Source organism: Triturus cristatus, chromosome 4_1, assembly GCF_964204655.1.
Source record: "Triturus cristatus chromosome 4_1, aTriCri1.1, whole genome shotgun sequence".
NCBI lineage: Eukaryota > Metazoa > Chordata > Amphibia > Caudata > Salamandridae > Triturus > Triturus cristatus.
Window position 1 is genome coordinate 1030994684 of NC_140585.1, and position 24738 is coordinate 1031019421.

The 24738-nt window shown below is 46.6% G+C and overlaps 1 long non-coding RNA gene across 1 annotated transcript in view; it reads left to right on the top strand.

The window, feature by feature from the left end:
- LOC146856005 (uncharacterized) overlaps nucleotides 1–24738 on the top strand; it is a 60588-nt gene that overhangs the window by 19247 nt on the left and 16603 nt on the right. Inside the window, exon 2 of the long non-coding RNA XR_014980893.1 lies at nucleotides 13317–13360. This is a non-coding gene — a long non-coding RNA (uncharacterized LOC146856005). The remainder of the gene's footprint in view (nucleotides 1–13316; nucleotides 13361–24738) is intronic.

The window sequence follows — 24738 nt, forward strand, 5'->3', positions numbered from 1 at the left end:
GAGTGTTCCATATAACGGAGCTACTCTCCTACTCAAACTTGGGAGCTATCATGGGTTCTCTATTTCTTTTTTCATAATTAATTTAGAGCTGTAAGCCTTTACTTTACTTATTTACTTTACTTACTTTTATTGAAATTCAATAAAGGGAACTAGATGAGCTGCCTCCATATACCTTCAGTGACCTGGAAAAGAGAACCATTTGGCAGGAGTTTTCAGACTCTGTCAATGCAGTTGAGGTGGAGGTACTCAACATGGGGCACAGATATGCACACATCTCACACAAGTGGCTCATGTACAGCTTTCAGCCCCCTCGCTTTATATGTTTTTATAAGTTTATAATGATTAGATTTAGGATGTTTTTCTTAATACATTGCCTATTTCAAGTGCATTTTTATCAACTGTAAGATCGGACTTATAATTTACAATGTCAGAGGAGCAACCAGGGAGCTCATTTAAGCACATCACAACTAAACAAAAATGTGCCCTAAACTTATGTCTATGATACTTCTACAATCAAGAGCTTTGTAGTTCTTGATTTGTCATCATCCCTCAACACTGATAAGAATGTATCTTTATTATCTATGTTCATGTATAATGAACTCAAGCTAGCTAGATAGATAGATAGATAGTTAGATATGTAGATAGATAGACAGACATACAGATATGGATATATATATGTATATATATATATATATACACATATATATATATCACTTTAGTCACTTTGCACTATAGCACTTTTTTATGTGTAACAATAGTTACATCAAGGAAAGGTTGCAATGGAAATACTGACAATGGGGGGAGGAAAACTACAATGTGCCATTTGCAAAAATTGCAATTTATGAAAATGTCGTTAATTAAGGCACATTGGCTAAAACATCTCCACAAGGTAACTTCGGTCACTAAGGACCTAAATTGTTAAGAGATGTTAATAAAGTTTTATATACAGAGCGCTAGGTGGCGCCTGACCGGCATGGCCGCCTTTCACTAAGGCTCCCGGCATCGGTCCCCGCAAATCCGGCTTCCTCGTTTCCTGGACTGCCCTGGCCGGCTCCCTCGGAGTGCGGGGGTCCGTGAAGCTGCCCTGCCGCCCCGTACCGAATCTGGGGGCGCTGCGGGCTCTGGGAGCCTCCCTAGCCGTCGCGGAGCCAGACCGACGGCGTGCAGTGGCGGCTGTGGAACCGCGGCGCGGCCACGCTGAAGAAACTTAGCCCGCGGCGCCCACGAGGGGAGCAGGCCTAAAACTGCTGGCTGAGGGACGCGGTGGCCGCGGGGCTCCCGCGGGTGCTGCTGACACTGGCCCGGTGCTGCCCTGCTTTGCTGACGCCCTCCGGAGCCCCGGGGGTGCTGGATCGGACCCCCCCGCGTGACGCAGAGCGGCGAATCAGGCGGTGAGTGGGGCTGGCCGCGACCGCTGCATCGGGGCAGCTGCGGGGTTGGCTGTCCGGGGGAGCCCCCCCCATCGGGCCGTGTGTCGGCGGCCGGGGGGGCCTGGGCCCCTGGCTCCCCCCCTTCTCCCTCCCCTCTCCTCCTGGTGGCGGCGCGGAACCGGCTCCATCGATCCCAGACCGGCTGCGGACTCCGGGTGCGGGGGGGCCCTCGCGGATTCGGGCCGCATACCGGCGGTCGGAGGGGGTGTATGTGCTGTCCCCCCCTCCTCTCCCCCCCCCCCCCCTCCATCGCTTGGAATCCCGGCTGCGGACCCTGACGAGTGACACTTTGCCCCTCCTGGGCACTGAGGGGAGACCCGGCTAATTGTTCCCTTGGAGACCTGGGCTGCGCCGGAGGTTGCGGCCCTGCGGCGGCCGGCTGGGGGGCCCGGGCGACGGCCAGGGGCCTGGCACTGAGACCTACATTGCTGGATCCCGCTTTGCTGAGCTGCCCGGCAGGGCTTGACCGCTGAGGCTGGTGCTTCCAGGCCGTTCCCGGCCGGTGGCCCTCCCGGACGAGCCTCCTGTTTGTCCCGCGGTGGCCCAGCTGCCCGCTGCCGTCCCACGGGCCTGTCACCGGCTAGTTGCCCTCCTTCGCTGACGGACGGCCCAGAAATGGGTAAGGACAGAGCCGCCAAGCCGGTGTCCGGGGCCACCCAAACCAGGATGGACAAATTCACAACCTCCGACAAGGGGCCCGGCCCCACGGGCGAACAGGCCCCGGCCCCTGCTGCAGACCTGGCTGCCATCCTGCAGGCCATCAACTCGTCCCGCGCCTCGCTCGAGGGCATGGTGGGTGAGGTCAAAGTGGACGTTGCTCTTCTCCGGCAAGATCTGAGGAACGCCACCGCCCGCATTTCAGAAGCTGAGTCCCGGATATCCACGGCCGAGGACGACATCCGCCAGCTGCAAGACCAGGTTCGGGAGTTGACCACCCACTCTAAGGAGTTGCACCGCCGGGTCGAGGATGCGGAAAATCGCGCCCGACGCAGCAACCTGCGCTTGGTGGGTTTCCCGGAAGGAGTTGAATCGGGCCGGGCGGACGATTTCATGGAGCGCTGGTTCCGATCCTGGATGCCGGAGGACAGCCTGTCGGCTTCGTTCGTGGTGGAGAGAGCCCACCGCTCCCTGGCCCCCAGGCCCCTAGGGGCTCCACCCCGGCCGTTCATCCTAAAGCTCTTGAACTTCCGTGACCGCGATGCCATTCTCCGTGAAGCCCGGCGCAGGGATGCCCTCCACTATCAGAACCACAAAATCATGGTCTTCCCGGACTACACTCGCGAAGTCCAGGAGCTGCGCCGCTCCTACATTGAAGTGAAACAAAAACTGCGCTCCCTGGGACTCCAATACCAGCTCCAATTCCCAGCCCGCCTCCGGGTCATCTTCCAGCAAAAGACTCTCTTCTTCGATACCCCGCGGGCGGCCTGGACCTGGTTGGCGGAGGAGCACCCCTTGCAGCATTCTGGGCGCGGATCGCCTCTGGGTCCTCGGGGGAGACGGGGGAGACCCCGGACATCGAAGACCCGTCGGCGGCATCGGACATTGCCCCGGGAGCGCACAACGGGGGAGGCGATCACCACGCGCTCTGGGGGCCGGCCAAGCCAGAGATCGAGAACGTCATCGGCCTCCTCAGCCGCGCACGCCAGTCCCGTGGCGGATGGGCGGCGGGCCGCGTCACCTCGGCTTACAGGCCCTGCAACCCACCCGGTTGAATTGGCGGACACTTCGGACCTCTCTCGCAGCCCTACCATCTGACTTTCTTTGCTTACCTTTGGGGTGGGGGGGTGGGAGATGTTTGGGCGGGGGTGGAACGTCCCGCTGTCAGTGTTGCTCTAGGCCAGGGCAGGTAAATCAGGCTTCACTTTTGATGTATCAGGGGTCCACTAGCGCTCAAGCCCAAGCGTTTTAGTTTGGTGGTTCTTCCATTTGGTTCGGGCGACAGATGCTTCCGTTTTCGAAGTATAGGGCGGGGGGTGGGGGGTTGGGGTTGGTTTGGGGTTGCTTCTTCCTCGTTGGGGAGAATTTGTTGGTGGGGGGTGACTCCCCCTTATCTGTTGTGCTAAGGTATCATATACTGTCTATCCCGCTCTCTCACCCGGCGCTCCGCTGTCCCTCCTCTCTGGGCACCTACTCGGACGCGCCTCCGCTGGCTCATTCTTCTGTCCTTGATTATGGCTGACCCACCTGTCCCTAGGGCCGCCATGCGCATACTTTCCTGGAACGTCAATGGCCTCCTGGACCGTTTCAAACGCATGGCGGTCCTCAAATATGCACAACGGGCAGAGATCGATGTACTCCTCCTCCAGGAGACTCACTTGTTGGGTAACAACTGCCCCTTCCTTGGCCGTTACGGCTATGACAGGGTATGGCACTCAGGTTTTGCTCGGGGATCCCGGGGGGTGGCCATATTGCTTCGCAAGTCTTTTCCCTTTGTCCTGACTCGGGTGCTTTTAGACCCACAGGGTATGCTACTGGTAGTGTGTGGCACTCTGGAGAGCCGACCCCTTACCCTGATGTCCCTCTACGCAGCACCGTCCCTCCTGCCGTCAGCCCTTTCCCACGCAGCGGATATCCTCCCGACACTTCCTGCAGGGGCCCTGATACTCGGCGGGGACTTTAACGCTGTCTACTCGCCCCATATGGACTCGACGGGTCCGGTCTCTTCGACCCGCGTCGCCCGCGCAAAACAACTCTCCTCTTGGGCGGAATCCCAGGGCCTCTGCGATGTCTGGAGGATCTGGCACCCGCAGGAGCGCCAATACACCCACACGTCGGCGGCCCATCACTCCCACGCCCGGATCGACCTCATCTTTGTGCCCTCTACCGACTGCGTGGGGGTGCGGGACGCACGCATTCTTCCGAGGGGCCTTTCGGACCACTCGCCGGTGCTCCTCGCTCTCGGTCCCCCCCCCCTCTCTGCCCGTCCGATATGGCGTCTGAACGCTTGGTTCCTTCACGACAAGGCTTTTCGGAGGGCGGTCGGGGGCGAGATAGTCGACTACTACTCTCATAATGAGGGCTCTGTCGTCTCCCCCGCCGTCCTCTGGGAGGCTGGCAAGGCGACTGTTCGGGGCGCCGCTAAAGGGCACCTGCAACGTCAACGACGGGCTCAATCCCAGAAGCTCGCGGACTGTGAGGCCCAGGCCTTAGAACTGGAGCGTAGTCTGGGTAACTTAGCCGATGCCGCACGGTCTCGTCGCTTGGCCTTCCTGCGGGAAGAGATTCGCCTGCACTCCCTGGAAGCGGCGAAGATCCTATGGCGCTCCTCGGTGGCCCGGGTGTACGGTTGGGGAGACAAAAACGGCACTCTTCTCCACCGCCTGGCGACCTATCCCCGGGCGGGCAGGATCATTCCAGCCATCGCGGACCCCGCGGGTGGAGTCCACACGGTCTCAGTGGCGATAGCACAGGCATTCGCTGACTACTACTCCCGGCTGTACCGTCTCCGACCGTCCACGCTCTCCCTGAATGAGCTACTGGGAACAAACGGGGCGACACTTGCGCGGCTGCAGCCTGAGATTTCTGAGACCCTGGATTCGCCGATCGAGCTACAGGAGATTGAAGAAGCGATCGGCCGCCTGGCACCCGGGAAGACCCCGGGACCTGACGGATTCCCCCAGGAATATTACGCTCACTACCGTGAGACACTGGCCCCGAGGCTTCGAGACCTCTTTGCGGCCGTGGTGGAGACGGGCTCGTTCCGGCCCGAAACGGATACAGCAACCATAGTTGTACTCCCCAAGACACAGCCTCCCTCGCGGTCCTGCTCCGACTACCGGCCGATATCCCTTATTAACACAGAACTCAAAATCTATGCCACGGTCCTGGCGCAACGGTTACGCCCATCGCTCGCCTCCCTGGTCCATCCGGACCAATGTGGCTTCATGCCGGAGCGGGGGACCAGACACTGTCTACGGCGCCTCCACCTCGCGATGGCGCACCGCGGCCGCCTTTCCCCCTATCTGGCCCTCCTCTTGGTCGACTTTGAAAAAGCCTTTGATTCCGTGGGATGGGCGTACTTGGGTGAGGTCCTGGAGCGTATGGGCTTCGGCCCCCGGTTCCGAGCCATGGTAATGGTCCTCTATGCGCGCCCGCGGGCCCGTGTGTTGGTCAATGGGGCACTTTCTCGCCCATTTCCCATAGGCCGGGGGACGCGCCAGGGTTGTCCGCTCTCGCCCCTCCTTTTCGCTCTGGCGATGGAACCCCTGGCGGTGCTGATTCGCGCGGATCCTGTTCTTCGAGGATGGGAATGGCCGGATGTGGCCCCCGACAAAATCGCCCTATACGCGGACGACGTCCTCCTCTATCTCTCGGACCCAGCGACCTCGGGACCCCGGGTCCGTCGGATCCTCCATCGATTTGGCCAAGCGTCGGGTCTTCACCTGAACCCCAAAAAATCCGTCCTAGTCCCGCTACACCCGTCGCGGGAATGCTTCGACTGGCAGTCGGACATCCCCCTCCGGAGACTCTCCTTTAAATACCTGGGGATTTGGGTCACCCTCCTTCCGGAACTATGCTGGGCCCTTAATGTGGCTCCGGTAGTCAACAAAACCAGGTCAGACATGCTCCGGTGGCAGTCCCTCCCATTGAATCCGCTAGGGAGAGTCGCTCTATACAAGATGATGATCCTCCCCAAATTTCTTTACATACTACAAAATACTCCATGCCCTTTTCCGCGCCCGTGGTTCCGAGACCTGGATAAAATGGTGACCAAATTCCTTTGGGGCGGCGGTAGGCCTCGGCTGGCCTTGGATCGATGCAGGGTCCCCTCCTATGATGGCGGTCTGAGCATGACCAATCTATATCTTTATTACCTGGCCACCCAGTTACTGGTGATCCATGACTGGTTCTCGGGAGGCTGGGGCGACCCGGCTTACCGTCTCGAGGTGCAAGGCCTTGGGTTCTCCTCCATCCAAAACATGCTCTATGGCACAACGGTCCCCCTATCACTCCCCGACGTCGTGCGGGCTCCTTTCCTCGCGTGGCGCGCGGCACTGCGGCACACTAGATGGTCGGGGACGTCCACACAACTCACTCCGCTTTGGCACGGGACCTGGCTGCGGGAGGTGGTGGGATTGGCGGGCTTTCGGCAGTGGGATCTTCTTGGTATCTCCTGTCTGGGCGACTTATGGCGTGGGAGCCGCATGTGTTCCTTCCAAGAGCTTCAGACCCGCTTCTCGCTGCGGCCCTCCCAATTCTACCGCTACCTTCAACTGCGCCACGCGGTCCGGGCTCACGTCCCTCTAGACTCCAGACTGCCTCCCCATAGCCCACCTGAAGCTCAGGTGATGCTGGGGTATCTGGGAAAGGGGGGTATATCCCGCATTTACAAATCCCTGATTAACAATTCCCCGGTGGACTGGAGCGGGCTCAAACAGCGATGGGAGGCCTGGGTGGGACCCCTGGACGAGGCGGACTGGAGGGACGCCCTTATGGGCCCTCGGTCGCTTACCACCTCCGCTAGGCTGCGGCTCATCCAAATCTACTACCTACACACCGCCTATCTGACCCCAGACCGCCTGTACCGGGCGGGTCTCCGCGTGGACGCCTCCTGCACCCGGTGTGGGGTGGCTCCGGCAGATTTTTTCCACATGGTGTGGTCTTGTTCCCGTCTACACGATTACTGGGCAGCGATTGAAACTGAGCTAGCGGAGGTCTTGGGTTGGGAGGTTCCCCATGAGCCTAGAATGGCCCTGCTGGGCATCATGGATGGGATCGACGGATCCCGTAACGAAAAGTACTTCCTCACCACTGCCCTTATGGTGGCTAAGAGAGACATAGCGGCAGTATGGTCACAACCGGACCCACCCAGAGTGGCTACCTGGAGTAGAGGGGTGGACTGGTGTGCGGCCCAGGAGCGGTCGTTGTGTGCTGCGCGAGGCTGCCCCAAAAAATTCCGCAAGATATGGGGGAAGTGGCTGGGGGGCATGATTTGAAGGGTGGGGGCGCAGGGGATGGGGACGGAGGATGGGGGAGGGTGGGAGGGTCTTTGCAATGGTTTATTGATGCTTATCCAAATGCAGTTACTGATGCCTTGTTCAATGCACTGCTGTATCTTACTCTTGATACTGTCTTTTATGCCGCAAAACACAATAAAAATTTGTTTATCAAAAAAAAAAAGTTTTATATACAAAGCTAAAAACAATATATTAAAAACAAGTGTATTTGACTGTGACAATTTTGATCAATTGAAATATTTTAGAATATTTTAGCCATGAATGGTTTTTTAGCCTAATTTTTTGCCTAATTTTGACCCATATGTCAAACATGCAATATTTAGAAATAACTATTATGGTTTAATATTAAATGTCTTTTATGTTCATTTCTTTGTTCTACACGTGGTACGCTACATGAGCACTCGTCACTTTAAAATCTGCAATGATACGATGTCCCATGTCATGTGATCAAGGCTCATCCCGAGCCGAAACGCGTTATGGCGACTATGCACTGAATAAATATTAAGGTACAAATACCGTGGTCCATATCTGTTCTTATGAGTATTGTTGTGGATGAGACAGAATTAAACGATATAACAAGCCGGCAAACCTCCTCTGACTTTAAACGGACCCCCTTTCCTAAGAATGATGCACGAAGGAGAGACAAGTGTTCCGGGGTAACCTGGAAGCAAATATAGGATCCGGAAGTAATTGTTGCATCTGACCCCCCCCTGAGCCGGTGAGCACCATAAATCCTGGCTGTACTCGACGAGACCGAGTTGGAGGATTCGGACAGATCAAGCTACGCACCAGGTAGGTGAAAGTAGCATTTTGGGGTGGAGAGGTGTGCACAACGGGAGATAACAAACACAATTTGGCAGCTAATTTCCCAACAGTTACTTTTAAATTCTTATTGCAATGTCGGCAGACATGGTATCCGAACGAGAGGTGGCAGCGTTAGAAATGTTCAACGACTGCACAACAGTAACACTGAGAGTGAAAAAAGCATCCCACTCTCTACAATGCTATATAGATGTAGGCAGGATACCGAGGGGCTTAAGAATCCTCATAGCCCCAAGCTACGAAAATCCAAACTTTAATATGATGCGAGAATGGGCAGAGTGCAATCTTGACTCCTCCAAATGACTAGTACTAAAATTAATAAAATATGCGGACATTGATCGGGCACAATTATTGAAGGAAATAGACAAAATCAATGAAGAACTTGAGAGTAAGGGGCAGGCAGATGAAAAAACCAAACTGCGGAATGATATGATATCGAGGCTGAAAAAAGAAGAAGACAAAATAAATGAGTGAAAACATATACTTTTCAGAGAGACAAAACAGATTATGACTTGGGCCAGATTATTTCTTTTGCAAAAAAATATGAGACACTCAGAGCATTCAAATTCAGACACAGTGGGGACCCTAAAGTGGGGGCGTCAAGAAGTGGTGATCTAGCACCAAACACCTCCCAATCAGAGCTAAGTTCTGCAGTGGATAGTGAATCAGACCAAGAATCTAAAAACACCAAAAGCAGCCAGTTACCTCAAAAACTGTTGTTGGGAGAAGACCTTAATTTTTTATGCTACAAACGGAGACAAACTCTCCAGCCCAGGACACAAAGAGTCAATTCCGAACAAACAGGAATTTGAAGTGAAGACAAAGGAGGAAAGCTAGCAGGAAGCGGTACCAATCAAAAAAGATGAGGGGGTGGCTGGAGAAAAAGGAAATAATGAGCAATAAGAGCAATAACAAAACCATTGTGAACTTAGCCAACATCACCCTATCTGAAGCAGAAAAACAGATTTTGATTTTGGGTCTGTCCTATTGCCCAGAAAATAATTTCAACTATGCAAAAACATGACTGGATATCTATAAAAGTGTAAAATACTAAAATTGAAAATATTTGATATCTTGTCCAACAAGAGCTCGTTGGAACCAGAGCATAAATCTGTTGAACCGGCAACTGTGGAAATACCAGCAAATTTGCCCCAATTGGATCTCCCTTTTTTTACCGAGATGCAAGAAATGTGGGGAAATAGTGGAACAATCACCAATCAGAACAGGGAAGAACACAATATCCATGATGGTGCATCCACATCCTCAAATACAACAACCATAATGGCTAGTGACAAAACAACCAAACAGCCAACACCCTTCAAGTCCAAATCAACATTTAACCCCATTACTCTCAGAGACTCTATTGATAATTTTCATGAACAGGTCACAGAACAGATCAAACAATTAAATTACAAAGTACAAAATACCAAAACCAAGTACAATCGGCAAAATCATAAATACCATGAGCTCATGAAAAAGTTGAAAGAAAACAACAATATTGTTATTCGTAACTCCAATAAAGGCGTCAATATTGTTATTATGTCCAAAGATGACTATACCAAGGAGGCCTAGGCACAGCTTAATAAGAGAACATGCTACTTAAGAAGCAGTGTCTCCAACTTGAAAACAATATATACTGAGTTTTACCAAAAATTACAGGCATGGAAAATGAAGGGCCTGATCACGACTCAGGAATATAAGTATTTAAAGAATGAAAATTCAACAATACCAATAATATACTTTATTTCTAAAGTTCATAAGGACCCGGTAAGACCCCCAGGCAGACCGATTATGTCTGCTAGAAACAGTTTATTGGAAAACACATCACAATACGTTGACTACTTTTTACAAGACTACGTCAAGACACTACCATCTTATATACGTGATACAAGTGACTTTCTAAGAAAACTGATGAACTTCAAATGGAACAAGAACTATTTACTTATGGCAGTCGATGTGACTTCACTGTATAGAAGAATCAGACATTCCGATGGATTACTGGCATTGGCTTATTACCTTGAAAAAAGACCAGAACAAGAAATTGAACATAGTCATATGCTGACAGAAATGGTCAAATTTTGTTTAAACATTAATATATTTATGTTTAACAATATTTTGTATCAGCAGACAAGAGGAGTGGCGATGGGGGTCAGCTTCTCTGCCAGCTATGCGTGTCTTCACATAGGCTGGTGGGAGGAGTTGGTCCTCGGAACCAAACATGTTCAGTATGTCCACAAGAACATAAAGATGTGGCTATGATTTATAGATGACCTGTTGTGGTCTGAGAAGGAACGGTAGAGGAGGCTAATGAATTTTTAAACATCATCAATGTCAATAACATTAACTTACATTTCACAGCCACAATCAGTCAAACCACTGTGAACTTCTTAGATAAACAGGTATACATTGATAATGACGAAATTGAGATTAGACTATACAGAAAAGAAAAAGCTGGAAATACAACTTTACACACTAGCAGCTCCCACCCTAGACACTCAATAAATGGCATACCGTATGGGGAGATGTTACGTTTGAGATGTATCCATAATAACCATAGGGATTTGACAGCAGCACAGAGAGCTAGTTGTGTCAGATTTTTGGAGCTGGGCTACTATGCCAAAATTATTGGCGATGCAATTTCAAAATCTATGACCGAGAAAAGACAAGAGCTATTGAGGGACAAACAAGTCGGATCCTTAACTGATATACAAAAGTCAGAGATAGAGATTGACAACACTCCAAGAGACTTCGGGATAATTATGGAATACAGGAGACAGCAGAAACAGCTACAGTCCATTATCAAACATAATTGGCCACTTATACTCACTGACCCTGTCATTGGTCCACTGGTACCTTCAAGAGTATCAATCACTTATAGGAGAGGACCATCCATTTGTGATGATTTAGTAAAAACCAGTCCAGAAGTCATTGAGGGAACCAGTTGGCTGCAAACCCACAAGGGTTTTTACAAATGCAAGTCTTGCGAAGCATGCCAGCTTGGCATCAATAAAACAACATACCAACCCCCATTTAGTACCAGGGAGCACAAAATCACAAAACTTTTGACCTGCAAGACTGAGTATGCAGTCTATATGTTGTCCTGCCCATGTGGTTTACAATACATTGGTAGCACCAAGCTACAAGTACACAAAAGGGTGCTACAACACATGCGGACTATAACAAATCAGGATAACACGTACCCAGTGGTACGTCATTTCAGAGAAGAAACATAAATCCAATAGTCTTGATCTTATGTAATTGATTCAGTACCTCCAAGCAGAAGAGGGGAGAATAGAGAAACATCACTAAGAAAGCTAGAAACCAGTTACATCATTGGTATGGATTCCAAACATCCCGGGGGTCTAAACATATCGGAGAATCTATATACATGCCTATGATAATTGAGGTACAGGGATGCAAGGAGGTTTTAAATAATATTTATCAATATTAATATTAATGTGTATCTGGATTTTATCTGATATTTAATTATTTACATTTTATGTATTTATCTATATAATTTTTATATATTTATTTATATGAAGTGTGATATTTATTTATTGGAGATGCTGATCTATACATGTATTTTCATAAAGGAAATCCCTATGACTAAGCAAACAACAGCCTGTTAATGCATCAAATCCTTACAAATGTATTCATACCAGATTGAGCAGATAGCGGGTAAAATGGAACTGTTCGAACAGTTCAAATGAGATCATTAGTTAAAATCTGGCATTGGGGCTCCAAGCCATATAAATTAGCACATATGTCCCAACCATTTACAAATCTGTATAAAAATACAAAAAATAGAGATACAAAAACAGATATATATGTTATATATAACAAATACAACATTGTCCTTACAGGCAACATCAGTAGCACCATGGCAGAATACCTAGATGTCAGGCTTGACATCAAGGATAATTCCATTTGCACCACCCTTTTCAGAAAATCCACGGCAGGAAATAGCATTCTTCATGCCCTCAGCAGCCATCCTGACACTCTCAAATGGAGTATCCCTTATGGTGAGCTGCTGAGGGCAAAAAGAAACTGCACTACAGAGGCAGCCTACCAACTGGAGAGTGCGCGCATGCTAGACCGCTTCAGGGCCAGGGGCTATCCTAATTGGGTTTTGCGTAGAGCTAAAGGAAGAGCAGATGGGGTTAGCAGAGATTCAACTATCATCGACAAACCCCCTGAAACGAATGATGATGACACCAACAGAACCAGGATCATCATGACATTCAATTCCGATTCGAGCAACATACAAAAAATTCTGACCAGGAATTGGGAGATCCTTAAACATGATACCATCATTGGCGATATTATTCCCAATAGACCGAGTATTACCTATAGGAAGGGTAGGAACATCAGAGATCAATTAATACACAGTGACGTTACTCTTTATCCCAAGAAACAAGAACATGGCCTCCAGGGATTTTTCCCTTGTGGCCATTGTAAGGCATGCAGAAATAGCACTTGCCGCAAGAGGGCCAACTGTAATGGGATATTTAAAGGGATCAACCAATTCCTTACTTGCAGTTCCGCTTTTGTTATTTATGTGATTGAATGCCCGTGCAAGTTATGGTACATTGGCAGCACCACTCTTATGGCCAAGAAGCGTATACTAGAACATTGCCGGGCAATCACACACATTGATGAAAAATACCCAGTAACCCGCCATTTCAGGGACAAACATTTTTCAAACCCTGGACTCCTTAGATTTTTCATTCTTGAACAAATTCTCAACAGCCCCAGGGGTGGCAATCGAGTTCTTAAACTCAGACAAAGGGAGTCGAAATACATTGTGGATTTTCAGACAAAAAATCCTGGTGGGCTGAACCAAGACGAAGAATTAGCGATTCATCTTAAAGAATAACTGCAAATGGGTATAATCTGTACATTATTAATTTTGTCTCTATGTTTTGGTATGCTGTGTATAGAATTTGTATTCTAATCTCAGTCTCTCTATCATTCCATTTTATCCATAATCCATCTGTGCATTGGAAAGGAAAATGTTGCACTATTTTTGCAAGATACTATGTGATAGTTATCTATTATTTATTAATTTAAATTTAAATTTTGTTTTCTTTCTTTTATTCATTCATAGGAGGAAAGAAAGGGGCCCAGACACCGGCACTCACTAATTCACGGGTAACCTACCCTTTTCACCCTGCCATCACTAAGTTTGGTTGACTGATGGGTACAGTATGAGAATGTATAGGGACTTAATTGCGGTCATATTTGGGCTCTTTTATCTGTCTGCTTTTCCCTCATTGAGTCTGAGGGCACTTGCCCCAACAACAACTACATGTCATTGTTGCACTATTACTCTGCGTTGGCATGATATTTAGTCTAACAACCCATTTTTCCGCGCACTTGCGTTTTATCTATGACAGTTGGAACATTGGGAACCTGCAATTATGCTCCATGACGCAGGACGCGTGTACAGGCATTGGCAGTTGAGATGTATGATATTGAACATCATTGACTGGCATGCGGAGGTCATACAGTTCCCAATGCACTAGTAATGATTTGTTACTGTATGTGATTTGAGAATATAGCATACACTGATAATGCTGTATCGAATAACATATTACAGGTGGATGTAATGTATTGTTCATACGATTAAGTGTATTTTGTATTTTACATTGAATCTGATACCATACTCACTGACAACACACCATTCCTATATGTCCGCCATGCATTTGACAATGCAGTCTGTCATTTTCATTTTGTCCTTTATCGGTTTTCATTATTGTAAACTTTATCAGTCACCATGTTATGTGCACTAATGTTACGTGAACAAGGCTTTGCAACGAGCCGAAATGCTTTGTAAGATTAAACACCCCTTTTGAAATGATTTGAATTGGAGTCCTTTGGTTACTGAGAGCGCATCGATTTGGAAACTTTTGGTGTTATATATATATATATATATATATATATATATATATATATACAAAGACCTCCGCCTCATGCATCCAGTTGTCAGGAAGGACGAAGACGGACCCAAACTGTTGTGCAAAGTATTCTTTATTCCATAGGAATCACACACACCGCCATTTCGCGTTTCGGCCTCAGGAAGGCCTTGATCACATGACGCTATAGCGAAAAGCCGTTGGATTTTAAAGTGAAACAAACATAGTGATTATCACGTGATAGAGGGGCCAATAGACATGGAAAAAATATTCACATAGCAGCGCGGCATGTTGTGCAATTTAACACATTTTCCATCTGGTTTACTACTCTCAAAGGTCCCAGGCGGTGACTTAAATAAACCGTGCTATAATTAATATGACATAGGGTTTTGGCAAAAGGTAACGTATTAACCACTCATTGTTGAAGGCGGTCGATGTCTACAACATAATGTTGTTTTGTGTGCAAATTACGCAAACGTGCAAATTAAGGCAAATATAGCAGCTTAAACAATACAGTACAATTGGTTAGGCCCCCAGTGGGTACTCAAGTATGTTTGAAAATTCCATATGGACAATTTAAGCCAATATTCAGCGACTCCTTATTAGCAATGGTTAATATAAAGAATGTAAACATATTTATGTGCAAATCTCGCAATAGTGCAAATTTTTGGCATAAACAGAAGTCTGGGGTTACATTATTTATAAATCAAGCCCCCTCTGGGACTGGAACATTGTTGTTATATGTACCATATGATATTTAAGGGACATTACCGAAATATTAAAATATTAAAAACCTACTTGACCTAATCATCGCGAACAAGGTGTACTGGATTGGTATGAATTGTATAAGATCAACAATTACAAGCTATACGCCAACAGGAATAATCTTGTTAGTGCAATAATCATCTGCAATTCTCTCTAAAAGAGGGGGGTATTAGCCTTTGAAAAAACAATGCGTAGGACCTCTTAATCGCCCTTGCTCTGTCCTCCTTGTGCCCATGTAGACCCTAGATGTATAAGTGCAAATCCATTGAAGGGTTGTTGCATTACATCTCAGAGAGGAGAATTTCATATTGTCAAGTGACACAAGCCTCCGCTACTCAAGTATTTCCTACTAAAATGCCCTCTTAAAACACGTTTTATCAAGTGTAATTACAAAATAAAGGTAAAAAAGTGAAGAAGAAGTGAAAATGTAAAAGACAGACCTTACCAATTTACTGGTGTTACAAAAAAGTTTTGTTACTGAAAAATATTTTATTATTCGTGATAAAATATCAAAAGCTGTCTGCCCCCTAGCTCGAACTATTCCCCAACCAAAGAGGTTCAGTACGTCAAGGACAGATGAATGGGATTCGATTTATAGTTCAATCTTGTCCATTGAAAATCTGGTGACTAAAAGATTAGCTAATGTGGTAGAACAGTCAAAGCCAAGTGTAAAAGTCCTCGCTTGAATTGAGACCATTTGGGGTTTTGGAATCAAATTCAATGATGTATTTGGTTTCAAGTCCTCTCAGCAAGGATTCGCGGTCACCACCCCGGCAGAGTGGAGGAACCGCATCCACCACGTAATAGCACAGATGATCCAGACAACTATTATGTGTCTCTTTAAAATGTCGGGCCACAGGGTAAGTAACATCCTGATTACTGATGGCTCTCATGTGCTGGAGTACACGCTTGTGCACCTGCAATTTGGTACTCCCAATATATCGCAGGCCACACGTGCACTCCAGCACATAGACGGCAAAATCAGTCTTACAGGTTGGTTTTTTGGAGATGGTCACAGGAACATCATTAAATGGGGTTCTGTATGTAGTTTTGTTTTTGCCAAATTTACAGGAGGCACATTTGATAAACCCTTTGGTTGATTGCAGCCAAGAACTGTTGGACCTGATCTCCGGGCTACTACTGACAAGCATGTCGCTCATTGAGCGTGCTCTGCAAAACGTTAACACAGGGGCCTTGGGGAGGGTCTCCCCGATGACCATGTCACCCTGAATAACTCCCCAATGCTTGTTCAAGATCATGCGGAGTTTGTTGTGCTGGCGGCTATATGTCGTGATCAATCTCGGAGAATCCGAGGTGTCATTGTGTTTTGTGAGTTGACCATTGGGACTATTTTTAATACACATTGCATTATCACGTGAAATGGTATTAGCTCTTTTAATTGCACTGTCCAACAAATTGGTCTGATACCCTCTATCCAGAAATCTTTGCTTACTTTCTTGTTGGGCTTTACTACAGTCCTCATCGGTGCTGCAAATGCGTCTGATACGCAACATCTCCCCATATGGGATGCTGCGTATCAGATGATCAGGATGGTAGCTGGAAGCGTGCAACACAGTGTTGCCCGCCGTTAATTTGCTGTGCAGTCTAGTGTGTATTTGGCTATTATGAATATACACTTCTACATCCAGAAAGTTAACGGAAATTCCACTGATATGTGATGTAAACTCCAAGTTGAGATTGTTTACATTCAACTCTTTGAAGAAGAAGATGACTGTTGTTTCAGGTCCCTTCCAAATAAGAAAAAGATCATCAATATAGCGATACCACGCTATAATGTGGTCGCTCATGACATTGCCAAACTTCACTCTGAGGACCTGCTTCTCCCACAGTCCCATGTGTAAACATGCGTAACTGGGGGAGAAACAGGCCCCCATCGCTACTCCTCTCAACTGTTGGAATATTTGATTCTGAAATAGAAAGTAATTATTATTCAGACAAGTCATCACCATGTCAAGCAGCATTTTGTTATGTTGTAACATGTACATCGGTTTAGTCCGTAAAAAGTGTTCCATCGCTCTGCTCCCATCCATGTGATGTATACTGGTATAGAGAGCGGTGACATTGAGGGTAACCAGTAAATAATCCTCCTGCCAAGCTACAGTCTTGATCTTCCTAAGGAAATCCCTGTATCTTGCAAATATGAGGGTAACCTTTTAACATGTTCCTGTAGGAGGAACTCAATGTACCGGGAAGTGTTCTCCATCATGCTGTTTTTGGCTGAAATTATCACCCTCCCAGGAGGATTATCAGAGTTCTTGTGAATTTTTGGGATTAGGTAAAAGGCAGGAATAACTGGATGGTTAACTTTAAGAAATTTGAACTCATCGTTGCTCAGCAACCCAGCACTCTTCCATGAAAGTAATTTGCTGTTGAAACCATTCCATGCCGTTTTTACCATTTCCCAATTTGCCCACCTATAACATTGGCGGTCATTGAGATGTTGGAGAGCCTCGTTCATATGCATTTTCTTTGGTCAGAGAACAATATTACCTCCCTTATCTGATTGGCGGATGATCAAACTGTCGTTGCCGTGCAATTTTTTCATGAGGCTGCCATAACAGTTGTTTTGTTTATGTTTATTGCGTTGCGCCTGTGTAGTAGAAATATGTAGTTTCTTCAACTCAGTTGTCACTAATTCATTGTAAGTGTCAATATTATCGTGCAACATTATTGGGTTAAAAGTCGATTTCGGTTTGAATCCTGTTAGGCCCGGACTGTTCAATCTAGGCTCGCAGCAAATGGTTGTGCTGGTATTGTCCAATGTCCCTTCCTTATGCAATTCCTGTAAATCACTCAATAACTCATAATCCTTGACCGTGAACAAAGATGGACTAACACTATCACTCGGCCTAGCTTCTTGAGCTGTCTGTTGTTTGTTTTTATTGAGGGAGTAAAATGTTCTCAATTTTAATTTACGGGTGTATTTATACAGGTCGATGCGAGTTTGTGCATAATTAAAGTCATTGGGCGGGCAGTAAGACAGGCCAAGAGACAGAATTTGTTTTTCTTTGTTGGTGAGATGCATGTCAGTTAAATTGATTATGGAGAGAGAGTCATTGTTAGGGCATATTACTTGCGATTCCATTTCTTTTGATATTTCTTGTGTTGTGGCTTGGCGCTGACATCTGTTTTTGTAGCATTGTCTGCGCTGACGGCGTTTACGGTTAATTCTTTGGGCTGTCTCTGATTTTGTGCGCGAGGTCTTAAAGTCTGTCTGCGATCCTGGCGCAGGCAATCCACCTCCTGCACCAGGGTAAATTTTGTAAACCCCAAACTTGAGCTAGCCCGATCACCCTCAGCCTCGCTCTCAGGGGCAGAACTCAGATCGGATATAGAGGTAGGTGCTTGAACTGTGTCCTCCATGTTGGATCGTTCTCTCGGTGTACGAGCCCCTGTTTTGGCCTTCTTAACTGAATCGAATTTTCTTGCAAATGTAAAAATTTGCCCATTTTGGTAATCCAATTTGTCTCTCTGAAACTTATATACCTTCCGCTTTTTAATTATTTCTTCCTCTTTGCTTAATCGCACATGCATTTCATCCCGATACCTTTTTTCTAGCTCTGTTGGACCAATTTTAGATATTACATCATTGAGTTCCTTAATTTTGATTTGTAGGGAAGCTCGATCACTTTCCGCGTACTTGATCAAGATCTTGACTAGTCTGCTTGAAGCATCTAAATTACATTCAGCCCATTCCGCTAACATGTTGGGATCAGGATTTTCATAGCTCGGGGCTAACATAATGCGGAGCCCACGTGGAATTCGTCCTACCTCCAAATAACGTGAAAGTGACTTATGCTCCCACCATTTCGATTGTTCTGTGCGCATGCATTTTTCTAATTGTTTGAACAAATCTTTTAGATCTATATTTCCAGTCTTAGCCAATCTTGGAGAAGTATCCTGTGCTGTTTCAGTAATTGGTAAATCGTCAAACATTTCAGCTGCCGCTTCTTCGCGGCTTTTCAAAGCGTCGGCGGCCATGGTGTCCTGATATATGGATAAATGTAGGTGGCTAATCACAGTAAACTGCCAAATGGTATTTGCTGTATTATCACGCACACTCCTTTACCGGCAAGTATAGTCTTTAAGTTCCTACCTTCCAATACTCGAGGCTGGGCTCATTCACTGCTCATGAAAGTCCGTTCGCCTGTGGCACTCGTAGGAACAAATCAAGCTGACCGGGGGCTACCTATATTTATATAAAAAAACACGGAAAGAATTAATACCACGGGTGTCGCAAAGACGCACTATGCACTTATTCACTTTAGTCACTTTTGCACTTTGCACTATAGCACTTTTTTATGTGTAGCAATATTTACATCTAAGACAGGCTACAATAGAAATGCTGACAATGGGGGCTGGAAAACTACAATGTGCCATATGCAAAAATTGCAATTTACGAAAATGTAGTTAATAAAGGCTCATAGGTTAGATCTCCACAAGGTAACTTCGGTCACTAAGGACCTAAATTGCTAAGAGATGTTAATAAAGTTTTGTCTACAAAGCTAAAAAAGTATTTGACTGTGACAATTTTGATCAATTCAAATTTTTTAGAATATTTTAGCCATGAATGTTTTTTAGCCTGATTTTTAGCCTAATTTTGACCCATATGTCAAACATGCAATATTTAGAAATAACCATTATGGTTTAAAATTAAATGTCTTTTATATTCATTGCTTTGTTCTACACGTGGTACGCCACGTGAGCACTCATCACTTTAAAATCTGCAATGATACGATGTCCCAAGTCATGTGATCAAGGCTCGTCCCGAGCCAAAATGCGTTATGGCAACTATGCACTGAATAAATATTAAGGCACAAACACCGTGGTCGGTATGCGTTCCTATGAGGTTTGATGTGGATGAGATGGAATTGAAGGATATACATACATATATATATTCACTGAAAAAACCATAGGTTTCACACACGTTATAGTTAGGAATTAGCATTTAAAATACCTTGCAAATTCACTTAAAAAACCATAGGTTTTCACACATGTTATAGTTAGGTGGATATTTCACTCGTAAAAAACCAATGAAATTCCCCCGTTATAGTTAGTTCAGATGACTATAACACGCGCGCCCGCAATCCACTGCTCATGACGTCACATATTACATCACTCATGACATGGTCAGTGGCATCACTCATGACATCACTGATGACATCATCCTTGTGATAGAGTGGCGGTCGCGCAAGTTATAGTTATCTGAACTAACTATAACGGGGGAAATTCATTGGTTTTTTACGAGTGAAATATCCACCTAACTATAACGTGTGTGAAACCTATGGTTTTTTCAGTGAATTTGTACGTTTTTTTAAATGCTAATTTATTTATGTATTATTATTTTTTTATATATTTATTTTACAATAAACTACGTATCAAATTTTATTTGTATTTTTTTGGTTTTTCACCGTGCGCGCACCCCCGCGATTTTTTTAAAAAAAAAATACATTTATTATTTCTGCCTTCGGGGTCCTTCAGGGACCCCCTGACAAAGGCTAGGGGGTCAGGAACTCTCTACCCTGCCCCTTTTCACGTTTGCCACCTTCCTTTTTCACTCTCGCACTGAAAGCAAACAAAATGGCGGCCGACACTTCCTGATTTCGACCGATTCGAACGTTGACTAACATGTAACCACCAATCAGAATTACGCTCGCGCACGTTAGGGTGCTCGCACGGTGCGTGCACGGTGCGCGCTTATAGATATTTATATGCTTTTAAATGCTATTTTCTCAGGAACTACTGAACAGATTGACACCAGACCTGCAAAAGGCACTTCCCTGACCTGAGAACTACCTCTCTGCCAAATTTCAAGTAATTCTGTTCAGCCGTTCGGGCTGTACCTTCGACTAAAAGTCCTATGGAAAAATGCATGGGGAAAACGCGTTTTGGGACCCCCTTTTTTCTCGGCCCCCGCTTGACGAATCACCCCAAGACTTTCAGGGTAGGAGCTGAACGGAGCACCCCATTAGTTTTGAAAATTTCGCGAGGATTCGTCAACCGGCGCCAAGGTTATTCAAAATAGAATTTTCAGATTTCCTATGGAAACTCGGTCCTAACTATAACTATCTACTGGCGACCGCCAGTAGATAATATAAGGTTTGCTACGCTGAGCCGCTCAACCATCCCGCGGTGCTGGTGCTTTCGATGGCAGTAGCTGCTGTCAATATATCAACCCATGAAGATTCCAGTAAGTACAGGAAGAAACAATGTGGCACTCCTGAGGACAGCACTATATTTTTATTGTGCATACAAATGACGCGTTTCGGTGGTTAGCCTTTGTCAAGTGCTACAATATGCTACATTGCCTGTAGAAGTAACTGTTGCTGTTCATAGATAGTGACAACATACTGCATATGCCAAATTATTTTGAATTCAGTTTTTCAAAGAAATTCATTATTACACTGCGTAAATTCGGGATTCCAATCACCATATCTCATTATTAAACAATAATTATAAATGCAATTTATATTGCAATTGTTGAGAAGAGAAATCAATAAAGTTTTCAAATGCAATTGGAACACGTTCTTTGCCCGAAAACTTATACATACAATCAATCAATCAATCAAACATTTGTAGAGTGCGCTACTCACCAGTGAGGGTCTCAAGGCGCTAGAGGGGGTGGGGGATGACGCAGCTACTGATCGAACAGCCAGGTTTTGAGAAGTCTCCTGAAGGTCAGCAGGTCTTGGGTCTGTCGCAGGTGGATGGGGAGGGTGTTCCATGTCCTGTCTGCCACCGGTGGTTGTTCAGCGGATGCGTGAGACGGTGGTGAGGGCGAGGTCAGTGGAGCGAAGCTGGCAGTTCGGGGTGTAGAAGGTGAGTTGTTCGTTGAGGTATGCTGGTCCGGCGTTGTGGAGAGATTTGTGAGAATGGGTGAGGAGCTTGAAGGTGATCCTTTTGTTGACCGGGAGCCAGTGCAGGTCTCTCAGGTGGGCGGTGATGTGGCTGTGTCAAGGGATTTCGAGGATGAGGCGTGCGAAGGCGTTTTGTATGCGTTGGAGTCCTTTCTGGAGTTTGGCCGTTGTTCCCGCGTAGAGGGTGTTGCCGTAGTCCAGCCTGCTGCTGACGAGGGCTTGGGTGACCGTCCTTCTGGTTTTGGTGGGGATCCATCTGTAGATCTTGCTGAGCATGCAGAGGGTGTTGAAGCAGGAGGAGGAGACAGCGTTGACTTGCTGGGTCATAGAGAGCGTTGAGTCCAGGATGAACCCCAGGTTATGTGCATGGTTGGTGGGTGTCGGGGGAGTGATACAGCAGAGTTTACCAGCTCTACACTTTCATACACACAACACACATTTGGGCCCATATACATTCATACACACAATGAGCTGGCAAATATCCACTAGTCATAAAATTTTATTTTATCCTAGGAAACCTTTACACCAGTATTCTTACCATTCCTGTCTCCTGAGTAAATGTACATGCGATAAGATCTAGTAGTAGATTAGAATAGGGAGGAAAGACAACAATGCATTTAACTTTAATTTAAAGGACCACAGACTCAGGGAAAGTTTTAAAGGTTTATCTGAATTAATAATTTTGTGAGTCAAATCAAGATACACATGAATAGACCAGAAATCTCCATCAGGCAAATAGTACAGTTAGCTTATAATCATTTTGCATTAATAACTCTTTGCAATGACAGCACCTGAGGAGAGAAAGGATAGAAAGCAAATACGGAGCATTTACCCTACAATTATATTTACCTAGCATGGTGTGAGGACCCCGACATCAGAGTGTCAGAGTTTCGGGACAGGAAAAGTGACCTCTTCTAGTGTAATGCCAGCGTTACACCCCTCACTGGTGCTACTCTGTCCGGTTCAGGTACGTCCGGACTCTTCCCTGGATGTGCCTCCTCGGTTGTTCCGCAAATTTCCCTAGTGTAGGATTCTTCGGTCAGGTTGCAGCAAAATCGGGCAGCATCTCAGCACAGCATCAGCATCTCCGCATCAAGTGTGTCTAACTATCTAAACTTACCTCTGTTATACCATATTCAAGAGTATGATCCGCCCCCAAATGTTTCAATTCTATGTTCACCCGCAATTTGATTGGACCAAGCAGTGGGCAGAGGACATCACACCATACCAGGTGCTATATTTATCTACTGTCTAATACCCGCTCTTTAATTTTAATACCCACAAGCTTTATTCCCACAGGCATTTTGTATTATGATCGATAAATTTAAGGTACAATGTAGCTGGGTCTTCCTCTCGTAGGGTAAGGAGTTTACTTTCTCATGTCATTGCTGGGTTTGGGTTTTGGCAGTCCGTCAAATGACTTCATTGACTTGAGAGCAGAGATGTAGGGCGCATGCGTGGTTGCCACAAAGGATGAGGACATCAGTCACCCTCCAAGGCCCAAATGTGAACTATTAAGAAAGTCAGAGAGAAACATTTTAGAATACAAATTTAAATGAAATCACTGTATATCACTTACTTCTATTCTAACCCCATTTACTTAATAAATATTTCTCATTAATAGCTTAGTAGAACTTGCATGGGTTAGTTTCAGCTCAGCACACGCGTTAGTATGTTGCTTTGAAGCAGCCATATTAGAAGCTATTGCGCAGTTGCAAAGATTTCCCCCCAAGCGACAGATGAACATCACACCACATGATGTGGTACACACATGCGTTTTCGGTGGCCATTTTGAGGACATTCGGGTTACTTATTAAGACAGCACATAGACAAGCTTCCCCTAGATGTGGTTATATAAAATGTGGTGCAAGATTAGTACTCACAAACAACTGAGTTATGTTATTACGGGTTATTCGAGAGGATTTCATGCGAGCAAGTTTCTTTAGATGTGAAACCTTGCTCCATCAGGAGCTCCCAGTGTGGCCGGCCACCAGGAGTCGTCCCATGCGCAGGTGGTGGAGCTGAAGATGAGGACTTCCATCTTGTCAGAGTTCAGTTTCAGACGGCTGGTCTTCATCCACTCTGCGACGACCTTCATTCCCTCGTGAAGGTTGGATTTGGTGGTGGTTGGTTCCTTGGTGAGGGAGAGGATCAGCTGGGTGTCGTCGGTGTACACGATGATGTTGACTGAGGTGGTGTGCTCAGACGATGTTGGCAAGAGATGCCATGTAGATGTTGAAAAGGGTCGGGCTGAGGGATGATCCTTGGGGTATGCCGCAGTTGACGGTGGCTTCGGATCGGAATCGGGGAGGCAGACTCTCTGGGTTCTGCCCATGAGGAAGGAGGTGATGCAGTTTAGGGTTTTGTCACGGATCCCTGTCGAAGGCAGCCGAGAGGTCCAGGAGGATGAGGGCCGCTATTTCGCCGTTGTCCAGCAGGGTCCTAATGTCGTCGGTGGCGCCGATGAGGGCGGTTTCGGTGCTGTGGTTGCTGCGGAAAACGGATTGGGAGGAGTACAGTATGTTGTTCTCCTCCAGGAAGTGGCTCAGTTATCGGTTGGCAGTCTTCTCAATGACTTTCGCCGGGAACGGGAGCAGGGAGATGGGTCAAAAGTTCTTGAGGTCCTTTGGGTCCGCTTTGGGTTTCTTGAGTAGGGCGTTGATCTCGGCATTTTTCCAGCTCTCTGGGAAGATGGCGTTTTCGAAGGAGCTGTTGATGATCTTTCAGAGTTGGGGTGTGATGATGGAGCTTGCTTTGTTGAAGATGTGATGGGGTCGGAGGGTGAGCCGGAATGGATGGTGTTGATGATTTTGATGGTGTCTTCGTCATTGACGTTGTTCCAGGAGAGCAGGAGGTCGGTGTGTTTGGTGGGCGTTGAGCCAGGGGTGTCGGCATCTGTCGTCGGTGTCTGGGTGTCGAAGCTGTTGTGGATGTCTGCGATCTTACGGTGGAAGAAGTTGGCCAGGGAGTT